The sequence below is a fragment of the Nycticebus coucang genome, chromosome 5 (assembly GCF_027406575.1).
Source record: "Nycticebus coucang isolate mNycCou1 chromosome 5, mNycCou1.pri, whole genome shotgun sequence".
Lineage (NCBI taxonomy): Eukaryota > Metazoa > Chordata > Mammalia > Primates > Lorisidae > Nycticebus > Nycticebus coucang.
The window spans coordinates 70,036,336-70,063,466 of record NC_069784.1 but is presented as its reverse complement, the minus strand read 5'-3'; positions in this window follow the sequence as shown (position 1 = coordinate 70,063,466).

Genomic DNA, 27,131 nt, shown 5'->3' with positions numbered 1-27,131 from the left:
GCCCTGGTCCTTCTTCCCAAGTGGCACAGTTGCTCAAGACACCCCCAAGGCAGGACACCCCTGTCCCTGGGACAGCAGGGGGTCCTAACTGTCTACCTAACAATAAGGAACACAAAACACATAAATAAAAATTAAAGAAAACAAAACACATTTTTAAATATTCTAACGAAATCGAAAGTGGATAATTGCTACTGGGTGAGCACCAATGTTTGCCTTACAGATCTTTTGGTGCCAGTGTTGTCAATCCGAAGTTCTAATAGCCTTAATTTCTTATGCAGCAGGTTGACATATGCTTGCCTGACATTCGTGCACACAATGTTATTGTCAATTTTATTTGTCCATATATAGTGCATAGAACAACCTCCATGAAAGGGATAGGAAAAGAGGAAAGTAGGTCTTCATACTCTCAGTTCTTAGTACACACTGTCATCTCCTATACATAGATACAAAGGGAAGTCAAGGATTAGCAGGTACTTGAAGGGATACAAAGATACAGAAGGGCAAACAATTTAAGATGGGAAGAGTAAATTTGATAAAAATGTCAAGAAAGGAAGTAGAGGAATTTTTTTATACCTGAAGAAACACGTGTCCAATGTTTGACCTTGTTTCATTGCCCAGTTCTGGATCAAAAGTCTACATCTGGAGTCAAGATGTGGGGTTAATCTTGCCCGAACACATGGACTGAATGTGGAAGGGGAGGAAAAATTCATTGGCATCAAAAGAAGGGTGGGAAAATGCTGAACAGATGAACACAACAAATAGCACACACATGCACACACATACACATATGTGCTGCTATACAAATCCTCATGAAATTCCAAAACAAAGATAATCTCTTAAGTGTCTTAGAAGAGGACAAATGGATTATTTACAAAGGAGTAAAGACTCATACATCTTAACAGGAACACTGAATGCTAGAACATATTGTAGTAAAATGTTAAAAATGAGAAAATATTTTTTCCGAAGCAAAATTCTATGTCTGTTAAAACCACTAATCATGCTAAAGGCAAAAGAAACATTCTATCAATAAAAAACAAAACATTCATCTCTCTGTACCTTTTTTCTACTCCAGTATAATATGAATATGAATAATTCAAAAAATAAAAATTTCACAATTAAAAAAAAATCCTATTTAGAAATGTAAGGATGCGAAATCTCATACTAATAATCGTATAATATCTCTAAGAAGAAATCAGTGTAATTTAAGATAACAAGTAACTCTAAAAATTTAAGTACCTTAAAAATGAGAGAACATTTTTTCCAAAGCAAAATTCTCTATCTCCCTTATAGTATCAAAGTACAAAATATTCATTTAACATTAAATATGATTAAAAATACGGATGACCTTAATGATACAGCATATGTCCAATCTATCAAAAAGAAAACAACTTAATTTGAAACTCAAGGGAAAAACGATAAACTGTATAATAAATTAGAAACCAAATGAAGCAAACTGAAGTGCAGCAGAATTAATGGAAAGTGATGTCATTATAGTTCATTAGCCTTTGGTGGTTGGGACGTTCTGCTTAGAAGGTCAGTGTTCAAGAAATTCTGGATTTACTACTTTTATTCAGGAAGGATCTATTTCTATAGTGAATCACATTTATATAGCTGTGGTAATTAAACTATAGTTTAGTAGCTTTCAATTTTTTAAATTGCTATCTGTCCTCAATTTTAACTATTGAACAGAATATGGATGTTATAAACCCTAATAGTTGAAAAGTAATGGTTTAGAAGACATAATGCAGAAGTTGTTGGTAGACATCAAGTTAACATGAAAGATAGAAGCAAAAGTTTGTCATCTACATATAATACGGTTCAGAGTGACAATGTCTAAAGTCTTTCACCCAAAGAAATGAAATGCAAGTGTATTATATAAAATGAGGATTAACAATAATAATAATGTGACCAATGCATAAAAAGTGATCTTTAAGATAGAGATTTCTAAGTTAAATTATTTGATGTTTTTATAAAGAGTCAGTAGACATCAACTTTTAAAATAAATGTTTAGGGAGGCGCCTGTGGCTCAGTCGGTAAGGCGCCGGCCCCATATACCGAGGGTGGCGGGTTCAAACCCGGTCCTGGCCAAACTGCAACCAAAAAATAGCCGGGCGTTGTGGCAGGCACCTGTAGTCCCAGCTACTTGGGAGGCTGAGGTAAGAGAATCACTTAAGCCCAGGAGTTGGAGGTTGCTGTGAGCTGTGTGAGGCCATGGCACTCTACCGAGGGCCATAAAGTGAGACTCTGTCTCTACAAAAAATAAATAAATAAATAAATAAATAAATAAATAAATAAATGTTTAACTAAAAGCAAAAGGTAATTATTTATTTATTTATTTATTTTTATTAAATCATAGCTGTGTACAATAATGCAATCATGATGTAAGAATGTAATCATCAGAAAAATACAAGCTAAAATATTCAAAATTGGCTTCTTTTGAGGCTCAACTTGGCAGAATTTTTTCATTGTCATTTCATCTTTCAAAACATAACAATAAAACTGTCATAAAGTAAATTTCAAAAGTATTTTTTTTTCATTCTTCGTTGTGTACTGAGTGATACTCCAAGTCAGTGCTGATATTATCTTTTTAAAAAAAGCTCCAGGTGGGTTTTTCACACCACCACATTTGATGATCCAAACACTTGCTGGAAATCATTTGAACATTATCTTCAAATTGGAATTTTATAATCTAGTTTTAACTATTTAATTAAATATGTATTTCATGTGAGTATAGTATTTGAAAAATAATCATTTGTATTATAATCTTCATATGTTTCACTTTGAAGCCATGAATCAGAGATTTACTAGATTATCTGCTCTTTGTGAGAATAAATATATAGCAGTTAGAGAACATTTATCCGAGAAAACAAGTTTTACCTTTAAAGTGCTGAAATGTAAACATAATAGCTCATCATAGTCACACATACTCAATATTTGCTATGAACTGAATGTTGTCCTCCCCAAAATTCACAAATTGAAACCTGATTTCCAATGTGATGAAATTAAGAGGTGGAGCTTTGGCGAGGTGAGAGGCTGGGAGGGTAGATAGAGCCCTGGAGGGCGGGATTAGTGTTCTCAGGGGCTGAGACCAGAGCTCTTCCCTTCCCTCACGTGCACACACAGCAGGAAGGCACCCTCTGTGCACCCGACAGCAGGTAGAAAGTTTTCACCAGTTAGAGTATCTTCGCTGTGGACTTCCCAGCTTCCAGGACTGTGAAACTTAAATTTTTGTTGTTTACAAGTCATTCAGTTTATGGTATTTTTAATACTGCCCACGAATGGACTAAAACAATACATAGATTCTAGGTGTTTATTTCATTCCTTCTTCTTATACAGACTACCTCGTCTGCATTTTATCATATTTAAATTTGAAACAGATATCATTAATATTTGTCTTTTGAATAGCAGTTTTAGTTTAGTTTGTTTTTTTTTTTTTGATGTTTTTTCACTTTTAAAGACATGGAAAATATTTCTACCATAATTTCATTCTGATACCCATTAGGTAATGTCAGAATATAAAAGCAGTGTGTGTTATTATATGTAATAAATTGTATATATACATATAGATGTATGGATATAGATATAGATGATTAGATATAATCACTTCTGAAGACTCAGTTGTCAGTGTTTACCAGGAATTTTGATCATCCATCCTAATGAAGAGATTGCTGCAGTTTTCTAAGAGGAATTTCTTTTTTTTTTTTTTAAAGAAAAAGATCTCTTCTTTTTAAAATTCTATTTGTATGATTATAGAGTAATTATATATTTTAAATGTGTTAATTGCACATGCATTAAAACTTTTACTATTATTTCAAAGATTAACCAAAAATATATTTGACCTAACGATGAAAGATCTTTTCTCACTTTTTAAGAAATATGTAATTGTTGTGGGTACATAATAGTTGTATAATTTTCTAGGGTATATGTTATGTTTTGACACAGGCATGCAATGTGAATTAATCATATCATCTCAGGCATATAACATTTGTGTTATGAACATTCCAGTTCCACTCTTAGTATATCCTAACTTATTATTGGTTATAGTTACTTTGCTGTGCAATCAAATCTTATTTCCTCAGCCCAACTACCTAACTATAATTTGTTCCCATTAATCATCCCCACTTTATCCCTCACTTCCTTCTACCCTTCCAGACTCTGGTAACCATCTTTTTACTCTGTGTCTCCACGAGATTGATTGTTTTTAATATTTACCTCCAACATATGAGTGAAAACATCCAAGATGTGTCTTTCTGTGTTTGGCTTATTTCACTTAACATAATGTTCTCCGGTTCCACCCATGTGGTTTCCAATGTCAGGATTCATTTTTTTTTTTTTTGTGGCTGCATAATATTCTACTCTATAAATGTACCACAAATTCCTTATCCATTCATCTGTTGGTGAACATTTAGACTGATTCCATATCTTAGCCATTGTGAATAGTGCTGCAATGAATGTGGAGTGCATATACCTTTTTGATATACTGAATTCACATTCTTGGATAGACATATACCATCAGTGGGATTTCTGGGTCATATGGCAGTTTTGTTTTCAGTTTCTTGAGGTACTACCATACTGTTCTCCATGATGGTTTCAGTAATTTACATTCCCTCCAACAGTGTATGACGGTTCCCCTTTCTCCACATCTTCGCCAGGATTCATTATTGTTTGGCTGTTCAATAAAAGCCATTTTAACTGGGGTAAGGTTTTATCTTATTGTAGTTTTTATTTGCACCTCTCCATGGACTAATGATGTTGAACATTTATTATATACCTGTTGTCCACTTGTATGTTCTCTTTTGAGAAATGTCTGTTAAGATCTTTTGGCCATTTTTTAATCAAATTTTTGATTTTTTTCTTCTTGAGTTGTTGGAGCTCCTTATACACATTTATACCAGTTATTAATGTCTCATTACAGGGGTAGTTTGAGACCATTTTTTCGCATTCTGTGGGTTGTTTCATCCTTTTTTTTATTTTCCTTTGCTGTGCAGAAGCCTTTTAGCTTGATTTGGTGCCCCTCTTGCCACTCTTCCAACTCTGCTTGGGATGTCTATGCTTTGGGAGGTTTCTTACTTATTTTTTAAACATTAACTCAAAATTTAAATATTATTTTTATCAGTTCCTATTTCTCATAAATTAACACTAAGTACAAAAGATAAAAAATGATATTTAAATACCCTACCACAGTGTTTTTCAACCTTTTTTATTGCACGCTCACTCGAACCTGTAGTTAAAACTCCATGGCAGCCTTAAATTATGTTGATCAGAAATAAAGAGTAAAATAAAGAATACTGTGCTTTTCACTTCTTTCAAAAATAATTAAATTAATGCTCTTTAAAAATTTTTTTGCAGCATCCCTAAGATCCTCTCATGGCACACCAGCATGCTGTGGGACACCAGTTGAAAATCACTGCCCTAGAGGCTGTTATCTATTTTTCATTCATTTGTGCATTTTATATTCATCTATTCTTTAAACAGTTAGAGACTGACTACTACGAATCAGTCAATTTGCCGATATGTAACTGACTAGACAAATTAGAAAGAGTAAATAGAATAATATGAAGCTGACATATAAGCGTGATCAATACAGCATTTACTAATTTCTTTTTTGAGGTGATTCCTAATAGATAAAAATGTGTGGGGCAACCACTCAGTGGACTGGGCATTCTAGTAACTTCTAACAGCAAAAGGAAACAATATGTAAAAAGTTATAACATATTTGTCAGGAGCTGAAATGGTGACAGCTGAGCTGCCAGATGTTGAGGTAGTTGATTAAGACAACAAGCAAAAATAAAAGTAACTGTCAAACCTTTAATGGCTTATTAGGACCATACAAGCAGAAGGCTAAATGGAAGAAAGTGCTGGCTCCATGATGGTCCTGTTTTTTCCCGCAGAACGGTACTGAGTGAAGATCAGAAGTGATGCCACGTGGAGAATTCTTCCTGCCTGCGAGCCGTGAACAGACAGTTCCTGCCCTTACACGGATGCAGGGCCAAAGCCCACTGCCCAGGGAGAGAGAAGGGAGAAGTAGACAAGGAAAAGTACTGACTGTGAGCCACAGTAAAGAACAGGTACTTTCAAGGTCCCCTGAATCCCATGTGGAATTACCAAAGCTACCAGCACAGCCACGCAGAAGAGCTGGCTCGTCAGAAGCCCAGAGGTCCTGGGTGCAGCTCTCTTCAAAGTCTGCACTGCATTGGCTGTGCACCAGTCTAGTGTGGGAGGGCAGCTTCCCCATGAGACATGCCAAGTAAAGCCTTTGTAATTGTTTGTGGTTAGGCCTGAAAGAATGTACATAGGTTTTGGGCTAGTAATGACCTCTTCAATATTTAGGAAATATGATTTATTCAGAATGATTGGTCACAGAGTATCATATGGTTGTAGCTGAAGATGAAGTTAGAGAGCCAGTTTTAAGGAAAGTCATACAAAGTTTAGATATCCCAGAATTTTTCCTTAATTGTATAGAGACTTTTGAACATTTTTATGCTTTAATCTTGGAAAGATACCATAGGTTATCTTGCATATATATTGAAAAATGTTAAGCAAGTGATTGAACCTATCATGTTTGTAATATAAGAAGTGTAATCTTGCACCAGATATTATCAGAAATATAAAGAACAATTCAGAAATTAAAAATATCAGGACGATATAACAGTACTCACTTTGTGTATTAGTAATACAGCCTCCAAAGTGTGAAACAAAAATCAGCAAAAAAGAAAAATAAGAAAACCTAAATCAGAGTTGAAAATATTAATCTACTCATGTAAGAACTGATGGAATAACAAGGAAATAGTAAGGATATTAAAAATTTGGCAAATCCGTAAAAGTAAACATAGATTCAAACAAAACCTATCAGCAAAATCATTAGTGTATACAAAAGGGATACTGTACTATAATAATTTTTCCTAGAATTATGAGTTGTATTTAACATTTTTAAAAATGAAATAATGTAATTCTCTACATTTTGAGAACAAGACAATTCATATGATTAACTCAATAGATGGAAAAAAGTGATAAAAGTGAATAATTAATGTGATAAAAACTTTAAGCAAACTTGCAAGAGAAGACATTAATTTATCATTCTAAAAAGGGAATATACACATTTATACATATACAGAAATATATCAGTATTACATGTGTACCACCACATTTAATAGTAAAATGTTAATAAAAATAAAGCTTTTCTAATTGAGAATAAATTAAGAATGCCCACTATAACCATTTTTATTTATTATTATTTTTTTGAGACAGCGTTTCACTATGTTGCCCTCGGTAGAATGCCATGGTGTCACAGCTCACAGCAACCACAAACTCTTGAGCTTAAGTGATTCTCTTGCCTCAGTCTCCCAAGTAGCTGGGACTACAGGTGCCCACCACAATGCCTGGCTGTTATTTTTTTTTTTTGATTGCAGTTGTCATTGTTGTTTATCAGGCCCCGGCTGGGCTGGAACCCACGGCTGTACTCAATTCACTGAGCCACGGGTGCCGCCAAACATTTTAATTTATTAGATGTCATAGTCAGTAGAATTAAAAACACATAAAGGTAGAGTGACAGAAAATGAAAACAATATAACTGTTGTATTTAAATTACTTATGAAAATGAAAAAAACACACTACTTAATCAAAATATTAAAATTAATAAGTTAAGCATATTATTTGATTTGGGTCAATATACAAAAACTTCCTACATTTCTATAAACTAGTAGTAAGCAATTAGGAATTAAACTAAAAAAGAAAGTAATTCATAATAGCATAAAATTTTAAAATATAAAATCTAGAAATAAGTATAATGAAAGGTATACAGAAACTCTTCAAATAAATTTTAAACATTATTGAAGATTTAGGATAAAGTGCAAAAGGAAAAATATATTTATAAAATAGTTATTTTAGTGTTTTAAAGATATTAATACTTCCCAAATTATTCCAAAAAATTCCAGTATAAATCTTGTAGTTTTTGTAATAGCAGTTGACATGCTAGTTTTATAAGTTATCTAGAAGGTGTGGCACACACCAACTTCCATCCAGGTTAATACGAAGGATGTAAAGTCTCCATTTTTTTTAATAGCTGAATAGTGTTCCATGGTATACATATACCACAGCTTGTTAATCCATTCCTGGGTTGGTGGACATTTAGGCTGTTTCCACATTTTGGCGATTGTAAATTGAGCTGCAATAATCTGGGGGCAAGACATGATTGCAAGAGGGACTTTACCTAACAAATACCTAACAAATGCAATCAGTGTAACCTGGCTTATTGTATTCTCAACGAATCCCCAACAATAAAAAAAAAAAAAGAAGTAAAAAAAAAAGTTATCTAGAAATGCAGGGTCATGAATGCTCTGAATATGCAAAAGGAATTTGAGCAAGACTGGAAAACTTCTTCACTGGACAGCACGATTTATATTAAAGCTGTAGTAGTTAGGAGGAGAAGGTAAATAATGCATCAGGTGTAGAATACAGAAATGGAATTTGGCACAGGCTTATGACCCTGTGGAAAAGTGTGGTACTTGGCCAACTGTACAAGGTCGGACAGTTAAGTTCACTAACTCATCCTGGAAGCAGTTGTACGTACCTCATTGGTGAATATCACTATGGTCGCCCTCAAGGTACTCCCCTTGGGAAGCTATGCACCAATGCCAGTGCCCAGTGCTCCCTTCAAAGCAATTTGGGAACTCTTTTTCTGCAATGGCCATTAGAGCCATCATTATATGAGATCTGACAATTAAGTTTGTGAACTCATCCTAGAAAAAGTGCTACATATCTGATTGCTGAATATCACTGTAGTCATCAGATGGCCTAAGGGAGTAGTTGAAGGTAACTGTGTGTGTGTGTGTGTGTGTGTGTGGTGTATATAGACAAATAAGTAATTCCAGGCAACTTGTGGAAATAGAAAAACCAATAAAATTTATAGAACAAAACCTAGAAGAGTATCTTAATAACCTTGAAATAATGATTTATTTCAAATGATTAGTCACAAATGGATGAACAAATTTCTCAACCTAAACACATTAATAATTTTTTAAAGTAGTTCATTAAATGACACAATAAAAGAGAAAAGATAAACTATGGAGTATATAAAACAGAGAAAAGAAAGCTGGGAAATATTATCTAAGATAAGAAGTTCATATTATAATGCAAAAAGAATTCCTATAATTTGATACGGCAGGGACACCAAAAGAAATGGACATGAGATTTGGACAGATATTGCCGTAGAAAGATATCCAAATGGCCAATATCCTTAGTAAAAGTGACTTAACCATCAGGAGATACGCAGCAGTTCCAAGTGGTAAGAATAGGAGCAAAATGATAAAGAAATCGAATGTCTTTGCAAGGGGGTCTGTTAACTGGAACCTGTGCAATGGTGATAAGAAAACATTGAAGAATAAGATATAACATCACAAAAAGATTGTGATGAAGTGCATTTGCATGTGAGAGAGAGAAAGAGAAAAAGAAGAAGAGATGAAACAATTTGAATAATAGTACACACACTAATGCCTTGATATTTAAAAACAAACGAGAGGAGACTAATAGGAAGGGAAACAACAGCTATCTTCTTCTTGCTGGCAAACATCATAACATATGCTATTTTATCTTTTGCACATGTGTGCTCAAAGTTATAACATCAGAATATTTGGTCTGATCACATTTTCTACACTAAAATATAAACAGTAATGATACAGGTGACTATAATTTCCTAATTCTCATCTTTTTAAAGAAAGACCAGTATTAGCTTTTTCATCCTATTCCAAAGTCCCCTTTGACACATTACACACATACATAAACACACACATATATACTCACACACACAAACAGTAAATTATCTGATTGGCCCTTCCCCCAAACAAACCACAAACATGTAGCTCTGCCCTTTCCTTTTCTCTCCCTCTCTCGGGAGCTCCTGGTCCCCAGCAGGAGTCTGGTTTGGCCTTAGATGAGAAGTGAGCTTAATAGAACTCTATCCCTGCAAGATGCAGCAGCCTATAAATTTTTAGCTCTGCCAGTATGTGTGCAAAGATAATATGCTTATTAACGTGTGAAATATTAACGAGCCATTGCTGTTACCACAGATTGAAGCAAATTATTTCATGACCAATTTTATCAATAATAAAATGTATACCCTTATCTTTTAAATAAATCTCAACTTAGTGAACACAATGTTATTTGTCAGATTGCCTACAACACCAAAAGGAAAAAAAAAAATAGAATATGTAGCAAAATGCCTGTTCTTTGAGCCTCATATTTCCTTTTCCTAATATTAATCTCTTTGGGACTATTTTACATTTTATTTTTATTGAATATTGCCTCACATAATACAAACTTTCAACTCCATTGCCTCAATTATTTACTGTTAACGGGAAGATGACCTACTAAAATATTCTATGACCCAGGGTTGGTTTTAGAAGTAGCAGAATGACAATTGCCACCATTTAGGCAAAAGTTAAAGTTGCAGAAGTCAGCGGGATGGGCCTGAATTACATAATGCAAGGAAAGGAAAATTGCAAAGAATATTTCTGAAATGTAATCCTCTCTCATGATAATGTCCAAAATAATTTCTCTGCATTAATCCATGGCTCATTTACTTTAAATTAATGAGATTTGAAGATTAGTATATCAAAGAATAAGCTCTAGACTTAAATTCTCTGCCTTCAAATCCCAGATCTGCTGCTTACTGGATCTGTTGTTCCAAGTGCTAAATATATTACAGCTGAGTTTTATAAGTGTCATCTGTGGACCAGGCCTGATCTAAATCACAGAATTATGTGAAAGTTTTGTATGGCACCTGTGATGACTCTATAAACGTTAGATCTACTATTATTGCTATATTACCACACTAAAATAGAACATTATCCTTTGGTACTTTAAAAACAAAGTTACTTTACGTTCAATTTTAGCTGACTATAAATTTCATTTTTTAATTAAGAACCTTTGGGTTTACAGCCTCTCAGGAATTTCTTTTCTGTGTGTAGCCAAAAAATTCCCAAGAGTCACTGAAATATACAAAAAATAAATTTTATTTATCATTTTGATCTTACACCAATCCACACCATCTTCTTGTTTAGTCGACTGAAATTTTGTGGTCAAGATGAGTTAATGCACAAGTAGTCCAATGCTATTAAAATTTCTAGTAGCTTAAAACACAGTGACTTTTTTTTTTTTTTTTTTTACAGTTTTGCCACTAACAGGCCCTCAAAATTCTGCTTGATAGTCAAGCTGTCAGATGACTGTCAGGAGACCCACAATAAATGTATTCAAATCTCCGCAGAGTCTCTTTCTTTTTGTCATTATTTTCATGGTCTATAAGTCAACGAGGATATGCCACATGCCTTTAGAAGATTTTAACTTCATGCTTTGAAGGGTGGGTTCACAAAATGTTTCTTACACTTTAATATAAATTCAAACCCTAACTTCTTCAGTAGTTTTAGGACAATGTCTAATTCCAAACACCGCATGTAAATAATTTATACTAAAGAAGGAGACATTTCCTAAATAGTGTTGTCAATCCCCAGCTTCTTTAAAAGAAGTCTGATCCTTCCTTTTTCTCCTTCTCTCTGTCTCTCTCCCTCCTCCTCACCCATTTATCTCCCTCTCATTTGCTCTCTCTCTCTCCACCTCAGCAATAGTAAAGCATCACTCTGCAATTTGGTGTCACCCTCACATTTTGCTTATAAATCATTTATCTTAAATACAACAAAACCATTTTCAAGTAAGAGATATATTTTTAAATGATCTATTTCAAATAATCAGGACTGATTCATATCATATGCCTGTATTAAAACATCGCATTGTACCCAATAAAGATATACAACTATTATGAACCCATAATATTTAAAATTGAAAAATTTAAAAAATAAATGTAGTGGAATTGTGGGTATGTCTGAGAGGTGCATGGTGAGGTTTTCTTCTTTAGGTTTTCCGATTATTGTCAAAACTATCTTTAAAGAACAGATATTCAATAAGAAAATAGAAATAATAAAGCTATTAAAATAAAATATGATTTATGAAAGCACTTGGTAAGTTGTAAGTTTTTCTATAAAGGTAAGGAAGTATTGTGATTTTTCTTGTATGTCTCATCAGGGAATATCCAAATTACATATTTTAAATCACATTTCATTTCTGGAATAAGAATATTTTCTGCTTAAACAAAGCACCTTAAATTGCTTTTTCAAACCTTGTTCTACTAATCTTCACTATGTTTCTTTGAAATTATTACTATTACTACTTTTTAACGTTTATAATCAAAAAAATAAAGGTAGATTTATTGATTACTCCAGGTCATGCAGCAAGTGTACAGATCAAGTAGATGTTGACACTCAATAGTGCTTTACATTTGATTGCCTCCTAAATACTGCCCGGAGAGTAAAGTTTCTACAATCCCGATAACACATCCTACAGTCATCCACAAGTACAAAAGAAATCTACACATCCTAAAATCTTTAAGAATAACAAAATGAGGGAAAACTTAAGCCGGTTGATAATATTGACTTCTTCTCATAAATGCACATTGAGAGATTAGCTTTACAAAGTATATTAAAGAAAAGAATAGAAGCGCAAATCCAACATACAAACTCTGAGTTTACAAATAAGAACTATATGAAGCAGTGAGAATCTATGTATGGCAGATACTTTATTATCTGATAATAAAGTATATTAAAGCTGTTTGTAATATAGACCTTTCTCAAATCCAGCTTCTTGGAGGTACCCTGACTGGGATTTGCCCCACCTTGATGCTGCACCAGCAGTTCCCACACCTGGGTGAGGAAGGGACACCCTGCCAATCTACCAATCAGAATTTAGCTTCTCCACCGCGAAAGAACACAGAAAACTCTAGAGCCTCAGTCCAAATAGCAAAGGTCTTACTTATGTTTAAATCTTTAATCTACTTGTAGTTAATTTTGTTCACCATGAATCATACAAAGATAAGTATAAAGAGTCAGTTGCTCAATACTGGTTTTGATTAGATTATATTTTCCTTCTGGTTAAAGCAAAGAATAATTTCATAAATGTTTTCTTTTTTTTTCTCTTTTTAACTGTTTTTGTATACATGACGTGTTTTGTAATGGAGAAATGATTCTAGAAACAGTAACGTTAAAGCTGTTCAAAGGCTGAGCTTTCTTACCTATGTGATGCAAATAAAGAACAATTTGCAGATAAATCCCTTAACTTGTTTTTGTTTTTGATTATGGATATAATTGAGGGAACAGCCTTGGTTCACACACTTGTAATAACAATAACACTTTTCTGTGGCCAGTCTCAGGCAACTTTGTGAAGTAATATAACTTTTTTTTATTTTTTTATTTTTATTGTTAAATCATAGCTGTGTACATTAGTGCAATCGCCTGTACCCATTCTAAGATGCACCATAGATGTGGCCCCACCCATTAACCTCCCTCCACCAAAACCTTCCCCCTCCCTTCCCCTTCCTTGGCCCTTTCCCCATAGTCTTGTGCTATAGTTGGGTTATAGTCTTCATGTGAAAGCTATAATTTAGCTTCATAGTAGGGCTGAGTACATTGGATACTTTTTCTTCCATTCCTGAGCATAAATGTTTTCTTATAAAACATTTAAAGTATTCTGGTTAAAGCCCTCTAGTTGATTACAAAACAGTTTGTAGGATATAATACCATTTTTCCAAAAAGTGGTAAATTCCACATATACATATACTATATTTATTGAAGGTGCGAAAAATATGTACTACGCACATTTTAAGGAAAGAAAACAGTATTAAAATTGTAATACTGCATACATACTGAAACAAAAGATGAATAAAAGTCACATTGCAGAAGTCAAATGTGATTTGAGTATTAGAAATTTAACAAAGTTTTTTCCTTTCTTAAAATGTGCATATTATTTTTGTACTGTTTGTATTTTGATTTAATATCTGTGATCACATTTATATCTATATCCTTTTAAAGTCACATATATATTTACATATGCATTAATGAAATGCAAATAGCAACGATTGGCTCAACTAATTTCACTGAATTTTTACATACAAGTATAAACTGTTTTTAAAAGCATAACCAGTATAAGAATGACAGTTATGTTTAAATATTTATTTTATTGGGAAATATATAACAAAAAAATAGTGACATATAGTATATCAAAGAGACATATTCCTTTGTTTAGACTATTTGGAAAATATAAATTTTCTTTCTGTTAAGCTATAGACAATATGAATCAAGACTTTTTAAAGGTTTATGCTCTTTTATCATTAATTTCAGTTCTAGAAGACTACTCCAATAAATAAAACTATCAACACTCATGCATCGTAATTGCTCATTGCAACTGTGTTTATAAAATAACAATTATAAATAATCTTAACTGAAAACAACATTATAATAATAAAATAAATATTGCTAATGAAGATGAAGGTAATTTGTAACCATTAGAATTCAGTTTTCAAGTACATTTCATTTACTCACATGGGGAAATACTATTAACATCACATGTGAGAAAATGGCTTGAAAAAGTGATACAAAGATTAATTAAATAAAAGAAGCAAATCATAGAGTAATATGTATATGATATTTTAAGTAAAAATAGCTGAATAATATTTATTTGCATGTCCTTATATTTATTTGTAAAACCATAGAGAGGTGGAAAGGTAAAGCACCAGATTAAAGCTCCAGAAGTGGAAATAATGGAAATAGATGAAATTTTCAGAGCAAAAGACTAAAAGTAAAAACATAATATTTAAAAGTGGTTATTTTAATGTCAGAAAGATGGATAATTTACTCCTTTACACATTTTCCACAGTGCAAGTATTATTGTTCTCTTAATACATATTTATTTTATAAACATAATTTAGTTTATTTTCTTTTGAAATAAGTATTTAGGGATAAAACAGCAATGTGGTTATGAATACTAAAAACTTTTGCACATAGTTGTACTTTTAAGAGCAAAAAGATCTACAGAAATATGTGATAAAGCATACATTTTTCACTCTGTCTAAAAAACCAATATCCAAATTTATAACAATAAGCAAGTGTCACTCATGCTGCTACCAGTATCAAAGTTGACAGACAAGCCCCAGAGCAGGTGGATTGCTTCAATAATTTGCCATCTACAATGAATACAAAATGATTTCTAAAAGCTTTCCAGAGATCTGTAGGATGCTGGTGATATCTCACAGCAACATGACATTGATGATGAAGCTTGGGCAAGAAAAAAAGCTAAAAAAAAAAAAAAAAGACAAGGCATTGTTTTCTGTGGCCTTTGGTTTGGCAACTTTTAACTATAAATGCAACAGCTGGCCACTGAAAGGATGGTATCAGGACCCGCTGATCGGTGCTGAGATGTGATGCTATTGGTAGGCCGCCTGTGTATTTGAGATGAAATAAACCCAGCAACTGGACGCTTTAGCAGCTGGTCAGACAAAGGATATTGTTCAGATATTTAACAGCTGATAATTGAGCATTCTAGTAATATTTGTTGAAAAGAAAATGGTTACCAAATGGGTAATGTTCAGAGGCAATCAATATTCAAAGTTTGAGAAAAGGATCTGTGGGAGGAGAAGTCAAGTCTTCAGCTCCTTCGGGAAGACTTTCCGAAAGATGAGGCTAGTGTAAAACTAAAAGAATTGTGTTTGATTGCAATCAGTGTAACCTGGCTTATTGTACCCTCAATGAATCCCCAACAATAAAAAAAAAAAAAAAAAAGAATTGTGTTTGAACTTCAACCGGAAATAGCCATTTGAGACTTTTTGACTTTGCCTTCATTGTAAATCCATCTTGCCCTAATATAACCCATTTTATATATTGCCACCTCACTATTTTTTCCAAAATCATTATATTTTATAATATATCTCTTTAAACATTCTCTCATAGAGGGAGATTGTGCCTACTTTTTATTGACTGATATATTTAACTGTTTAATACACCCATTTATTCAAAAACATAAAATGCATGAAAGGCTATTCATTGAGAATAAAACAAAATAAGTAATGGAATTATGGTATACATTTAATTGACAATACAGTGGAAGTCCTCTTATTTTATGAAGCTACAATTAAACACAATAGCAAGATACAACCATTTAAAATATAATTGTAAAATTTGGGCTATCAAAACATAAAATGTACCATATAATTACAATTTTTACATTATTCAGAAACTTATTGTGATGAAATATTTATTTTCAAAATTAAGAATCATGATGACATAGATTTAACGGTTTATAAGCCCAAGGTAAGTAAAAATGATAACATTTAACTTGCATTCTCATGAAGATGTTTCCAATTTATTTATATATAACCTGCTTTTCAGATATTCCCTAATTGGAAAATCACTTTTGACTCAAACTCAGCACCTCAGAGTTGTCCTCTACCTCTAACATTCATCAAGTTGCATCCTGTTTAAGAAATGTATGAAATCATAATTCTAAAAGACTGGTAATCTGACTGTGGCAATTTCCACTGATTTAACTCGAGAATTCTGACTTCTCTTAATTGAGTACTTAATGGGTTTCCCAGGACATGTTGCCAAATGAAATACATTATACAAAGTTAAGAGCAAATAAAGACCTCGCCTTATCTCACTTTATCAGTTACAAGCACCATATCGAAACCAAGAGTCTGCAAGTGAGAGAATTATTTTCCATTACTTTAAAAGGACACATGGATACAAAAATAAACAGAAAGACATTGACCAAGAAGAGTTTAAATTCATGAAGTGGTGATTTGAGCTCAGTAGGGTTTAATGAGCACTGCAAAGAGTTTATAAGTCTTGTACAAGTGAGTTCATGTTTCACTGTAATATTCATTCTGGCCAACAAAGAAGGAAAAAAAACATAACCCTTAAGATACCTTAATATTTGTAATAAAAAGAAGTTCCTGAATGATAATGCTACCATTTTGATATTCTTTTTTAAATTATACAAATTGGAATAATTAAAGTCCCAAATATTTTCAGACAAAAGCTTTGGTAATTGTCATCATTTCACAGAAATTCATTAGGTTACAATTAAAAACACAAAAAGAGTGAGAGAGAGAGTGTGGGGGAGGAATTTAGCTATATGTAGCTGCAGATATGGCCCCATGTGTATTTACCAATCTACCTTTCCACCTTCATAACTGTGACTGGTTAGGCATTCAGTATTCTTCAAATAGCCAAACGTTATTTATTTTGCAAAAAACTGTCAGAAATGTATTGCTTTCTTTGATCTTCTTAAATGCCTATGTTTGTAGAAATAGTAATTATGAACAAGAAAATTGTTGACATATTTCTTGTCAGTCATCTCTTTCCCCTATTTTTCTTTGATGTCTTCAAAATGCGAGCTAGTATAAGCAATTTAGAGTCATCATTGCTTGCTTCCCCATGGCTTTTAAGCAAGCCCCAGTATGATTTTACAATTGGGTTTCCCATCAATTGATGATGCTATTTCCGCTTACTTTGGGAAAGGTAAACATCAACAGCTACCCCGCTTCTTTAAATTTACTTTAAGAAAGACAATAAATAATGCAATACATATTTCCTCACAGTTTATGAGTATATGTTTTATTATTTTGTCTTCAAAAGAAAATTGGAAAAGAGCAATAGAGATATTGTCTCATCCAGAAAATAAGTGTTTCAACACTCAAGCTCAAATGTTCTTTCTACTAACGGTGAAAATTGAAATGATGAACTCATATTTTCTGGATATTTCTGTTTATAAAGCTGAAAGTATTTTTGTTACATATAACTAATCAAAACCATTTTCAATTAAATTTTACAGTACAACAGAACTTGATAAAATCAGCAGTTCCTTCTATTAAGATATGAAAATTGATATCTGAACAGGTGTAAGTTACTTGCTTAGAATTCTAAGAGTCAATTACTGTGATCCCTTAACTCTTACCACTGGGCTCTTTTAAATACTCTATCACTTATACTAAGTATATTTGCAGTATCATATACAACCTATTAAGAATAGGCTATAAAGTCAACCTCCAAATTTGAGTTTCCATTATTCCCTGCTCCTTCCATGTCTAAAGGTGAATATAGTGAGAAAAATTCAACAAAATATAATAAAAGTCCAAAATCAGATCCTTAATATATACCCCTCAATCTGATTGACCTATAACTCTTATGAATTTTATGTCCAAGCATCAAAGACTTGAATCATATAATCACTTATAACTGCTCCCTGCTCTGCCATTCTAAGCCATCCATCTGAATTTTTTATTTGGAGCAAAGTAGAGAAAATTAATGTGAGTTTGAATCAAAATGATAGTTATGAAATAATACAATCTTCGTGGCTTTTGTACTGACTTTTTCAGTTGAAAGAAGAAAAATACAATAATTAAGTTTTATTTCTTGTCTTACTTCCATTTACACTTCAAAAATTATATTTGACATTAGAAAAAAATACAGAAATCTCTAGGTATCTTGTAATAAAGAGGAAACAGTTCCTTAAATCTACATGATAAACCCTAGACACATCTAATCAAAAGATACAATAAAACAAAATAGACCACCTTTTTATTAGAATTATGTCATTGTTATTACATCCATAAATTATGACTTTTTATAATCATGTGTTTTCTGTGGTTTTCACTGTATACCTTCTTTAAAACTATAATCCATTGCTTTTGGAAACTACAGAATGGTTTGACTGTTAGCCATTTATTATAAAAGAAAATGTATTCTTTACCTCTGTGATTCAAAAGATATGAAAGGTGAAAAAATACCTAACCTACAACATCTCTTCTTACAGCCTCGATGGGGTTTTATCATAGTCTCCAAAGCAGAGCTTCTTGTGTCCACCCCAAAGAGGAACTTCCTTCAGTTCTCAATCTATAGGACTTGTTTACTCTTCTTTCCCTAACAAGCCCCTCCTTAGCTGCTTAATGTGTACATTGAATATAGCCGGTCCATCTTCTTCCTGTCATTCATTGTAAGAGGAAGTTGTTATTGTAAAGTGAAATAAAATAAATAAAATAGTATTGCCATCTCCCCACACCCATGCCAGCATCTGCAAATTTGGGACTTTGCGAAGTGGCTAATCTCACTGGGATTAGGTGATATCTCAGGGTGGTTTCAATTTGCATTTCTCTGATGATTAGAGATAATGAGCATTTTTTTCATGTGTTTTTTGGCCATTCATCTGTCATCTTCAGAGAAGGTTCTGTTCATGTCTCTTGCCTACTTATACATGGGGTTGTTTGCTCTTTTCTTGTTGATTAGTTTGAGTTCTCTGGAGAGTCTAATGATCAGCTCATTGTCAAATTTTAACATGCAAAAATCTCTCATTAGAAGGCTGTTTCCTTTAATTATGGTACTCTTAGCTGTGCAGATTTTTTTAGCTTGATCAGGTCCCATTTAGTTATTTCTGGTGTTGCTGTATTTGCCAGGGCGGGGGTCTTCATAAATCTTTTCCTAGGCCAATATTGTCAAGTGGATATGGAGAGAACACTTCTACACTGCTAGTGGAATTGCAAACTAATACAACCTTTATGGAAAGAAGTATGGAGAATTCTTAAAAAACTAAAAGTCAACCTTCCATTTGATCCTACAATTCCATTACTACCCAGAAGAACAAAAATAATTTTACCAGAAAGACATTTGCATGAGAATGTTTACTGGAGCTCAATTCACAATTGTCAAGTCGTGGAAACAATCTAAGTGCCCACTAACCCATGAATGGATTAATACACTGTGGCATAAGTATACTATGGAGTACTACTGAGCCACAAGAATAGATGGAGACTTTACATCTTTTATATTTACCTGGATGGAGCTGAAACACATTCTTCTTTGTAAAGTATCTCAGAATGGAAAAAGAAATATCCAATGTACTCAATACTAATATGAAACCAATATATAGAAAACTACATGCCCACATGAATGATGAAATACAAATAGTTTAGCAAGGGAGAGGAGAGAGGAAAGTGGGGGTGGGGGCTATTGAGGGAAGAGGCAGGATGTCACCTAAAGTGCACAATGTGAGGGTGTTGAGCCCACCCCCTGGGTGAAGGGCTTAGCTACAACTTGAACCTTATCTTATAATTGAAAACAACGTAACCTAAACATTTGTGCCCTCATATTAATTTGAAATTAAAAAAAAAAAACAGAAGAAAGAAATAAAATAGAATAGAATAGAATAAAACAAAATAAAATAAAAATCTGTAACCATTGGCTTGGAAACCAAGGAACAAATAGCAGAAACACCGTTTTGTATTCTTGACAGATGGCCATTGTTATGCAGCAGTTAAAAAAATAGCAAAAGTATTACTTGAAATACAGTACTTGAGAGGCTACATAAATTTGTAGATGAGAGGAAGAAGACACAAAACGATGTAATTCTTTTGTGTCAGTTTGTATTGACTTCTTGACAAGAAGGAGAAGAGCTCAGAAAGAATTGGCCTTTGTGAGCAAGATTGCAAGGTTTCCAGAAATTCATAGCCTTGCAATGTTGAAAAAGCCAACCCTTTCAGATTCCAAATGCTAAGACAAGAAATGAGAAATGTTTGGGAAGGCAGATGGATTTAAGGGTGTGACATCATACATATTATGAAAACCCAAGGAATAGAAATGTTTCAGACAAAAACCAGTTATAGATCTAGTAACCACATCTTTTATATTAGAGAAAAATGACAGGGGAGAAACAACTAAGACTGTATTGATTCTCCCACAAAAGTTAGACAGGATTAAGGTACAAAAAAGTAGGCAATTAAGTGTGTGCCATTAAGTGAAGTGGAACAAGGTGTTGATACAAACGCAAAGGAATACACTGCATCTGGAAATGATCTCATAATTTGGATGAATTATGGGCTTGTTTATTTTCACAGAGATTTGACCAGGTATTTATGAAAGATGTGCTGCTAAATGATTCACTGACCTGAGAATTTAATGAAAAAAGTTACTATTTAAGACTTTGAATTACTGTTGGGCCCCTCGGAGCCTAAGGGCCCAGAGCAAGTGAGGTCTGTCTCCCTCAGGCTCTGATGGCCTCTTCAGGTACTGTCAAAGGCAATGTAGGAGAGCGAGTAATTCTTAGAGTACAGAGCCGTGGGGCACAGAGAGGTATTCTCAGGAAGAAACATTTGTAAAAGTTTTTATTAGGAAAAGAATTGCAAACCTATATATCTAAGAGAAAAAAACTCTGAAATTTTTATTTCAAGTCTACATTGTAAGATTCTTCTATACTGGTTTTTACTGAATTATTGATATATTTCAAATAGTTCATGTAAGAATTGATTAAATTTTTCTCCAATTGCTATCTTCAAGTGTATTCTCCATCAAATCTATGATTTTTAATTAGTTCACAACTGTGTACATTAATGCATTTAAGGATAATGGCTATATCCCAGCAGCTAGAGCCGTGTCTCCTGTTTCCTTTATTCTCCATGAATATTCATTGACTCACTAAAGGAATGCATGCTCTCAAATCTTACTGTATTATCCCAGCCCCTTTAATTGTATCATATGCAGGCCCCATAGATTTTGAGTCATTGTCTATGATTAAGTACAATTTAAAATTTTAATTTGAAACAGAATTTAAACCTCATCTTTCATGCCTTCGGGGCTGACCTAAACTGGGATTCTGAAGTGTACGGAAGACGGGAGCAGCATTTTTTTCCCTAAGAAAAAATGAAGTGTCTTAAAATTTTGGAAAGGTAACATTTCTTAAAAACAAAAAAAAATCAAAAAAAAAATTAAGATAATTTTATACTCATGTTGAAAACAATGAAAGAAATGATGGAAACAATGAAGGAAACTGCTAATAAAGTGGAAAATAACCAAAAGGAAATCCAAAAACAGAAGCAAATAAGAGATGAACGATATGAAGAATATAAAAAGGATATAGCAGAGCTGAAGGAACTGAAACAGTAAATTAGGGAACTTAAAGATGCAATGGAAAGTATCAGCAACAGGTTAGACCATGCAGAAGAAAGAATTTCAGAGGTAGAAGACAAAGTTTTTGAGATAAGTCAGATAGTAAAAGAGGCAGAAAAGAAGAGAGAGAAAGCAGAATGTTCACTGTCAGAATTATGGGACTTTATGAAGCATTCCAACATACGAGTTATAGGAATTCCAGAAGGGGAAGAAGAATGCCCCAGAGGAATGGAAGCCATACTGGAGAATATTATAAAAGAAAATTTCCGAAATATTACCAAAGATTCTGACACACTGCTTTCAGAGGGATATCGGACCCCAGGTCGCCTCAACTCTAACCGAGCTTCTCCAAGACACATTGTGATGAACCTGTCCAAAGTCAAGACAAAAGAAGAGATTCTGCAAGCTGCCAGGAGTAAGCACCAATTGACCTACAGGGGCAAATCCATCAGAGTGACCGCATACGTCTCTAATGAAACTTTCCAAGCAAGAAGACAGTGGTCATCTACCTTTAATCTACTTAAACAGAGCAATTTCCAGCCCAGAATTCTGTACCCTGCTAAGCTAAGCTTCAAAATTGACGGAGAAATCAAATCATTTACGGATATACAAACATTGAGGAAATTCACCACAACAAGACCAGCTCTACAGGAAATACTTCAACCTGTTCTGCACACTGACCACCACAATGGATCAGCAGCAAAGTAAGAACTCAGAAATTAAACGACAGAACCTAACCTCCACACTGATGCAAAAGATAAAACTAAGCAATGGACTCTCACCAAATAAGACGAATAGAATACTACCACACTTATCAATTATCTCAATAAATGTTAATGGCTTGAATTCCCCACTAAAGAGACATAGATTGGTTGACTGGATTAAAAAACACAAGCCATCCATTTGCTGTCTGCAAGAAACACACCTGGCTTCAAAAGACAAATTAAAGCTCCGAGTCAAGGGTTGGAAGACAATTTTTCCGGCAAATGGAATTCAGAAGAAAAGAGGAGTTGCAATCTTATTTTCAGATACATGTGGATTTAAAGCAACTAAAGTCAAAAAAGACAAAGATGGTCTCTTTATATTGGTCAAGGGAAAAATACAACTAGAAGACATTTCAATTCTAAATATTTATGCACCCAATTTAAATGCTCCCAGATCCTTGAAACAGACCTTACTCAGTCTGAGCAATATGATATCTGATAATACCATAATAACAGGGGACCTTAACACTCCTCTTACAGAGCTGGACAGATCCTCTAAACAGAAATTAAACAAAGATATAAGAGATCTAAATGAGACCCTAGAACAAATGTGCTTGATAGACGCATATAGAACACTCCATCCCAAAGATAAAGAATATACATTCTTCTCATCACTCCATGGAACATTCTCCAAAATTGATCATATCCTGGGACACAAAACAAATATCAACAGAATCAAAAGAATTGAAATTTTACCTTGTATCTTCTCAGACCATAAGGCACTAAAGGTGGAACTCAACTCTAACAAAAATGCTCGACCCCACCCAAAGGCATGGAAATTAAACAATCTTCTGTTGAATAACAGATGGGTGCAGGAAGAAATAAAACAGGAAATCATTAACTTCCTTTAGCATAACAACAATGAGGACACAAGCTACCAAAACCTGTGGTATACTGCAAAAGCAGTTTTGAGAGGACAATTCATCGCTTTAGATGCCTACATTCGAAAAACAGAAAGAGAGCACATCAACAATCTCACAAGAGATCTTATGGAATTGGAAAAAGAAGAACAATCTAAGCCTAAACTCAGTAGAAGAAAAGAAATATCCAAAATCAAATCATAGATCAATGAAAATGAAAACAAAAGAATCATTCAGAAAATTAATGAAACAAAGAGTTGGTTTTTTGAAAAAATAAATAAAATAGATAAACCATTGGCCAGACTAACGAGGAATAGAAAAGTAAAATCTCTAGTAACCTCAATCGGAAATGTTAAAGGGAAATAACAACTGATCCCACAGAGATACAAGAGATCATCTCTGAATACTACTAGAAACTCTATGCCCAGAAATTTGACAATGTGAAAGAAATGGATCAATATTTGGAATCACACCCTCTCCCTAGACTCAGCCAGGAAGAAATAGAGCTCCGGAAAAGACAATTTCAAGCACTGAGATCAAAGAAACAATAAAAAATCTTCCAACCAAAAAATGCCCTAGTCCAGATGGCTTCACTCCAGAATTCTATCAAACCTTCAAGGAAAAGCTTATTCCTGTACTGCAGAAATTATTCCAAAATATTGAGGAAGAAGGAATCTTCCCCAACACATTCTATGAAGCAAACATCACCCTGATACCAAAACCAGAAAAAGACCCAAACAAAAAGGTGAATTTCAGACCAATCTCACTCATGAATATAGATGCAAAAATTCTCAACAAAATCCTAGCCAATAGATTACAGCTTATCATCCAAAAAGTCATTCATCATGATCAAGTAGGCTTCATCCCAGGGATGCAAGGCTGGTTTAACACACACAAGTCCATAAACGTTATCCACCATATTAACAGAGGCAAAAATAAAGATCACATGATCCTCTCAATAGATGCAGAAAAAGCATTTGATAAAATCCAGCATCCTTTTCTAATTAGAACACTGAAGAGTATAGGCATAGGTGGCACATTTCTAAAACTGATTGAAGCTATCTATGACAAACCCATAGCCAATATTTTACTGAATGGAGTAAAACTGAAAGCTTTTCCTCTCAGAACTGGAACCAGACAAGGTCGTCCTCTGTCACCTTTACTATTCAACGTAGTGCTGGAAGTTCTAGCCAATATAATTAGGCAAGACAAGGAAATAAAGGGAATCCAAATGGGAGCAGAGGAGGTCAAACTCTCCCTCTTTGCTGAAGACATGATCTTATACTTATACCACAAGACTCCTAGAAGTCATCAAAAAATACAGTAATGTTTCAGGATATAAAATCAATGTCCACAACTCAGTAGCCTTTGTGTACACCAATAACAGTCAAGATGAGAAGCTAATTAAGGACACAACTCCCTTCACCATAGTTTCAAAGAAAATGAAATACCTAAGAATATACCTAATGAAGGAGGTGAAGAACCTCTATAAAGAAAACTATGAAATCCTCAGAAAGGAAATAGCAGAGGATATTAACAAATGGAAGAACATACCATGCTCATGGATGGGCAGAATCAACATTGTTAAAATGTCTAAACTTCCCAAAGCAATCTACCTATTCAATGCCATTCCTATCAAAATACCAACATCGTACTTTCAAGATTTGGAAAAAATGATTCTGCGTTTTGTATGGACCGGGAAAAAACCCCGTATAGCTAAGGCAGTTCTTTGTAACAAAAATAAAGCTGTGGGCATCAGCATACGAGATTTTAGTCTGTACTACAAAGCCATAGTGCTCAAGACAGCATGGTACTGGCACAAAAACAGAGACATAGACACTTGGAATCCAATTGAAAACCAAGAAATGAAACTAACATCTTCTCACATGAAAGCTATAAACCAGTTACAACCTAACAATAGGGGGAAGTGGGAAAGGGAGGGGGTGGTGGTGGGTAGAGGGAGGGGGATCGGTGGGATCACACCTGTGGTGCATCTTATAGGGGTATTTGAGAAACTTGGTAAATGTAGAATGTAAATGTTTTGGCACAGTAACTGAGATAACGCCGGAAAGGCTATGTTAACCATTTTGATAAAAATATGTCAAATGGTCTATGAAGCAAGTGTATGATGCCCCATGATCATATCAATGTATACAGTTATGATTTAATAAAAAAATAAATAAATAAATAAACAAAGAAACTAACATCTTACAACCACCTAATCTTCGATAATCCAAACAAGGACATACCTCGGGTGAAAGACTCCCTATTCAATAAATGGTGTTGGGAGAACTGGATGTCTACATGTAAAAGACTGAAACTGGACCCACACCTTTCCCCACTCACAAAAATTGATTCAAGATGGATAAAGGACTTAAATTTAAGGCAGGAAACAATAAAAATCCTCCAAGAAAGCATAGGAAAAACACTGGAAGATATTGGCCTGGGGAAAGACTTCATGAAGAAGACTGCCATGGCAATTGCAACAACAACAAAAATAAACAAATGGGACTTCATTAAACTGAAAAGCTTCTGTACAGCTAAGGAGACAATAACCAAAGCAAAGAGACAACCTACACAATGGGAAAGAATATTTGCATATTTTCAATCAGACAAAAGCTTGATAACTAGGATCTATAGAGAACTCAAATTAATCCACATGAAAAAAGCCAACAATCCCATATATCAATGGGCAAGAGACATGAATAGAACTTTCTCTAAAGACGACAGACAAATGGCTAACAAACACATGAAAAAATGTTCTTCATCTCTGTATATTAAAGAAATGCAAATCAAAACAACTCTGAGATATCATCTAACCGTAGTGAGAATGGCCCACATCACAAAATCTCAAAACTGCAGATGCTGGTGTGGATGTGGAGAGAAGGGAACACTTTTACACTGCTGGTGGGACTGCAAACTAGTACAACCTTTCTGGAAGGAAGTATGGAGAAACCTCAAAGCACTCAAGCTAGACCTCCCATTTGATCCTGCAATCCCATTACTGGGCATCTACCCAGAAGGAAAAAAATCCTTTTATCATAAGGACACTTGTACTAGACTGTTTATTGCAGCTCAATTTACAATCGCCAAAATGTGGAAACAGCCTAAATGCCCACCAACCCAGAATGGATTAACAAGCTATGGTACATGTACACCATGGAATACTATTCAGGTATTAAAAAAAATGGAGACTTTACATCCTTCGTATTAACCTGGATAGAAGTGGAAGACATTATTCTTAGTAAAGCATCACAAGAATGGAGAAGCATGAATCCCATGTACTCAATTTTGATATGAGAACAATTAATGACAATTAAGGTTATGGGGGGGGAGGAAAAGCAGAAAGAGGGATGGAGGGAGGGGGGTGGGGCCTTGGTGTGTGTCACACTTTATGGGGGCAAGACATGATTGCAAGAGGGACTTTACCTAACAATTGCAATCAGTGTAACCTGGCTTATTGTACCCTCAATGAATCCCCAACAATAAAAAAAAAAAAAAAGATAATTTTATACTCATTGAATTATCTCTCTGGGGCTAATACCTACCATTTACATTTAAAATAAAGTGCTAGAGGCTGGGCGTGGTGGCTCATGCCTGGAATCCTAGCCCTCTGGGAGGCCCAGGTGGTGGATTGCTCCAGCTCAGGAGTTGGAGACCAGCCTGAGCAAAAGCTAGACCCAGTGTCTAAAAGT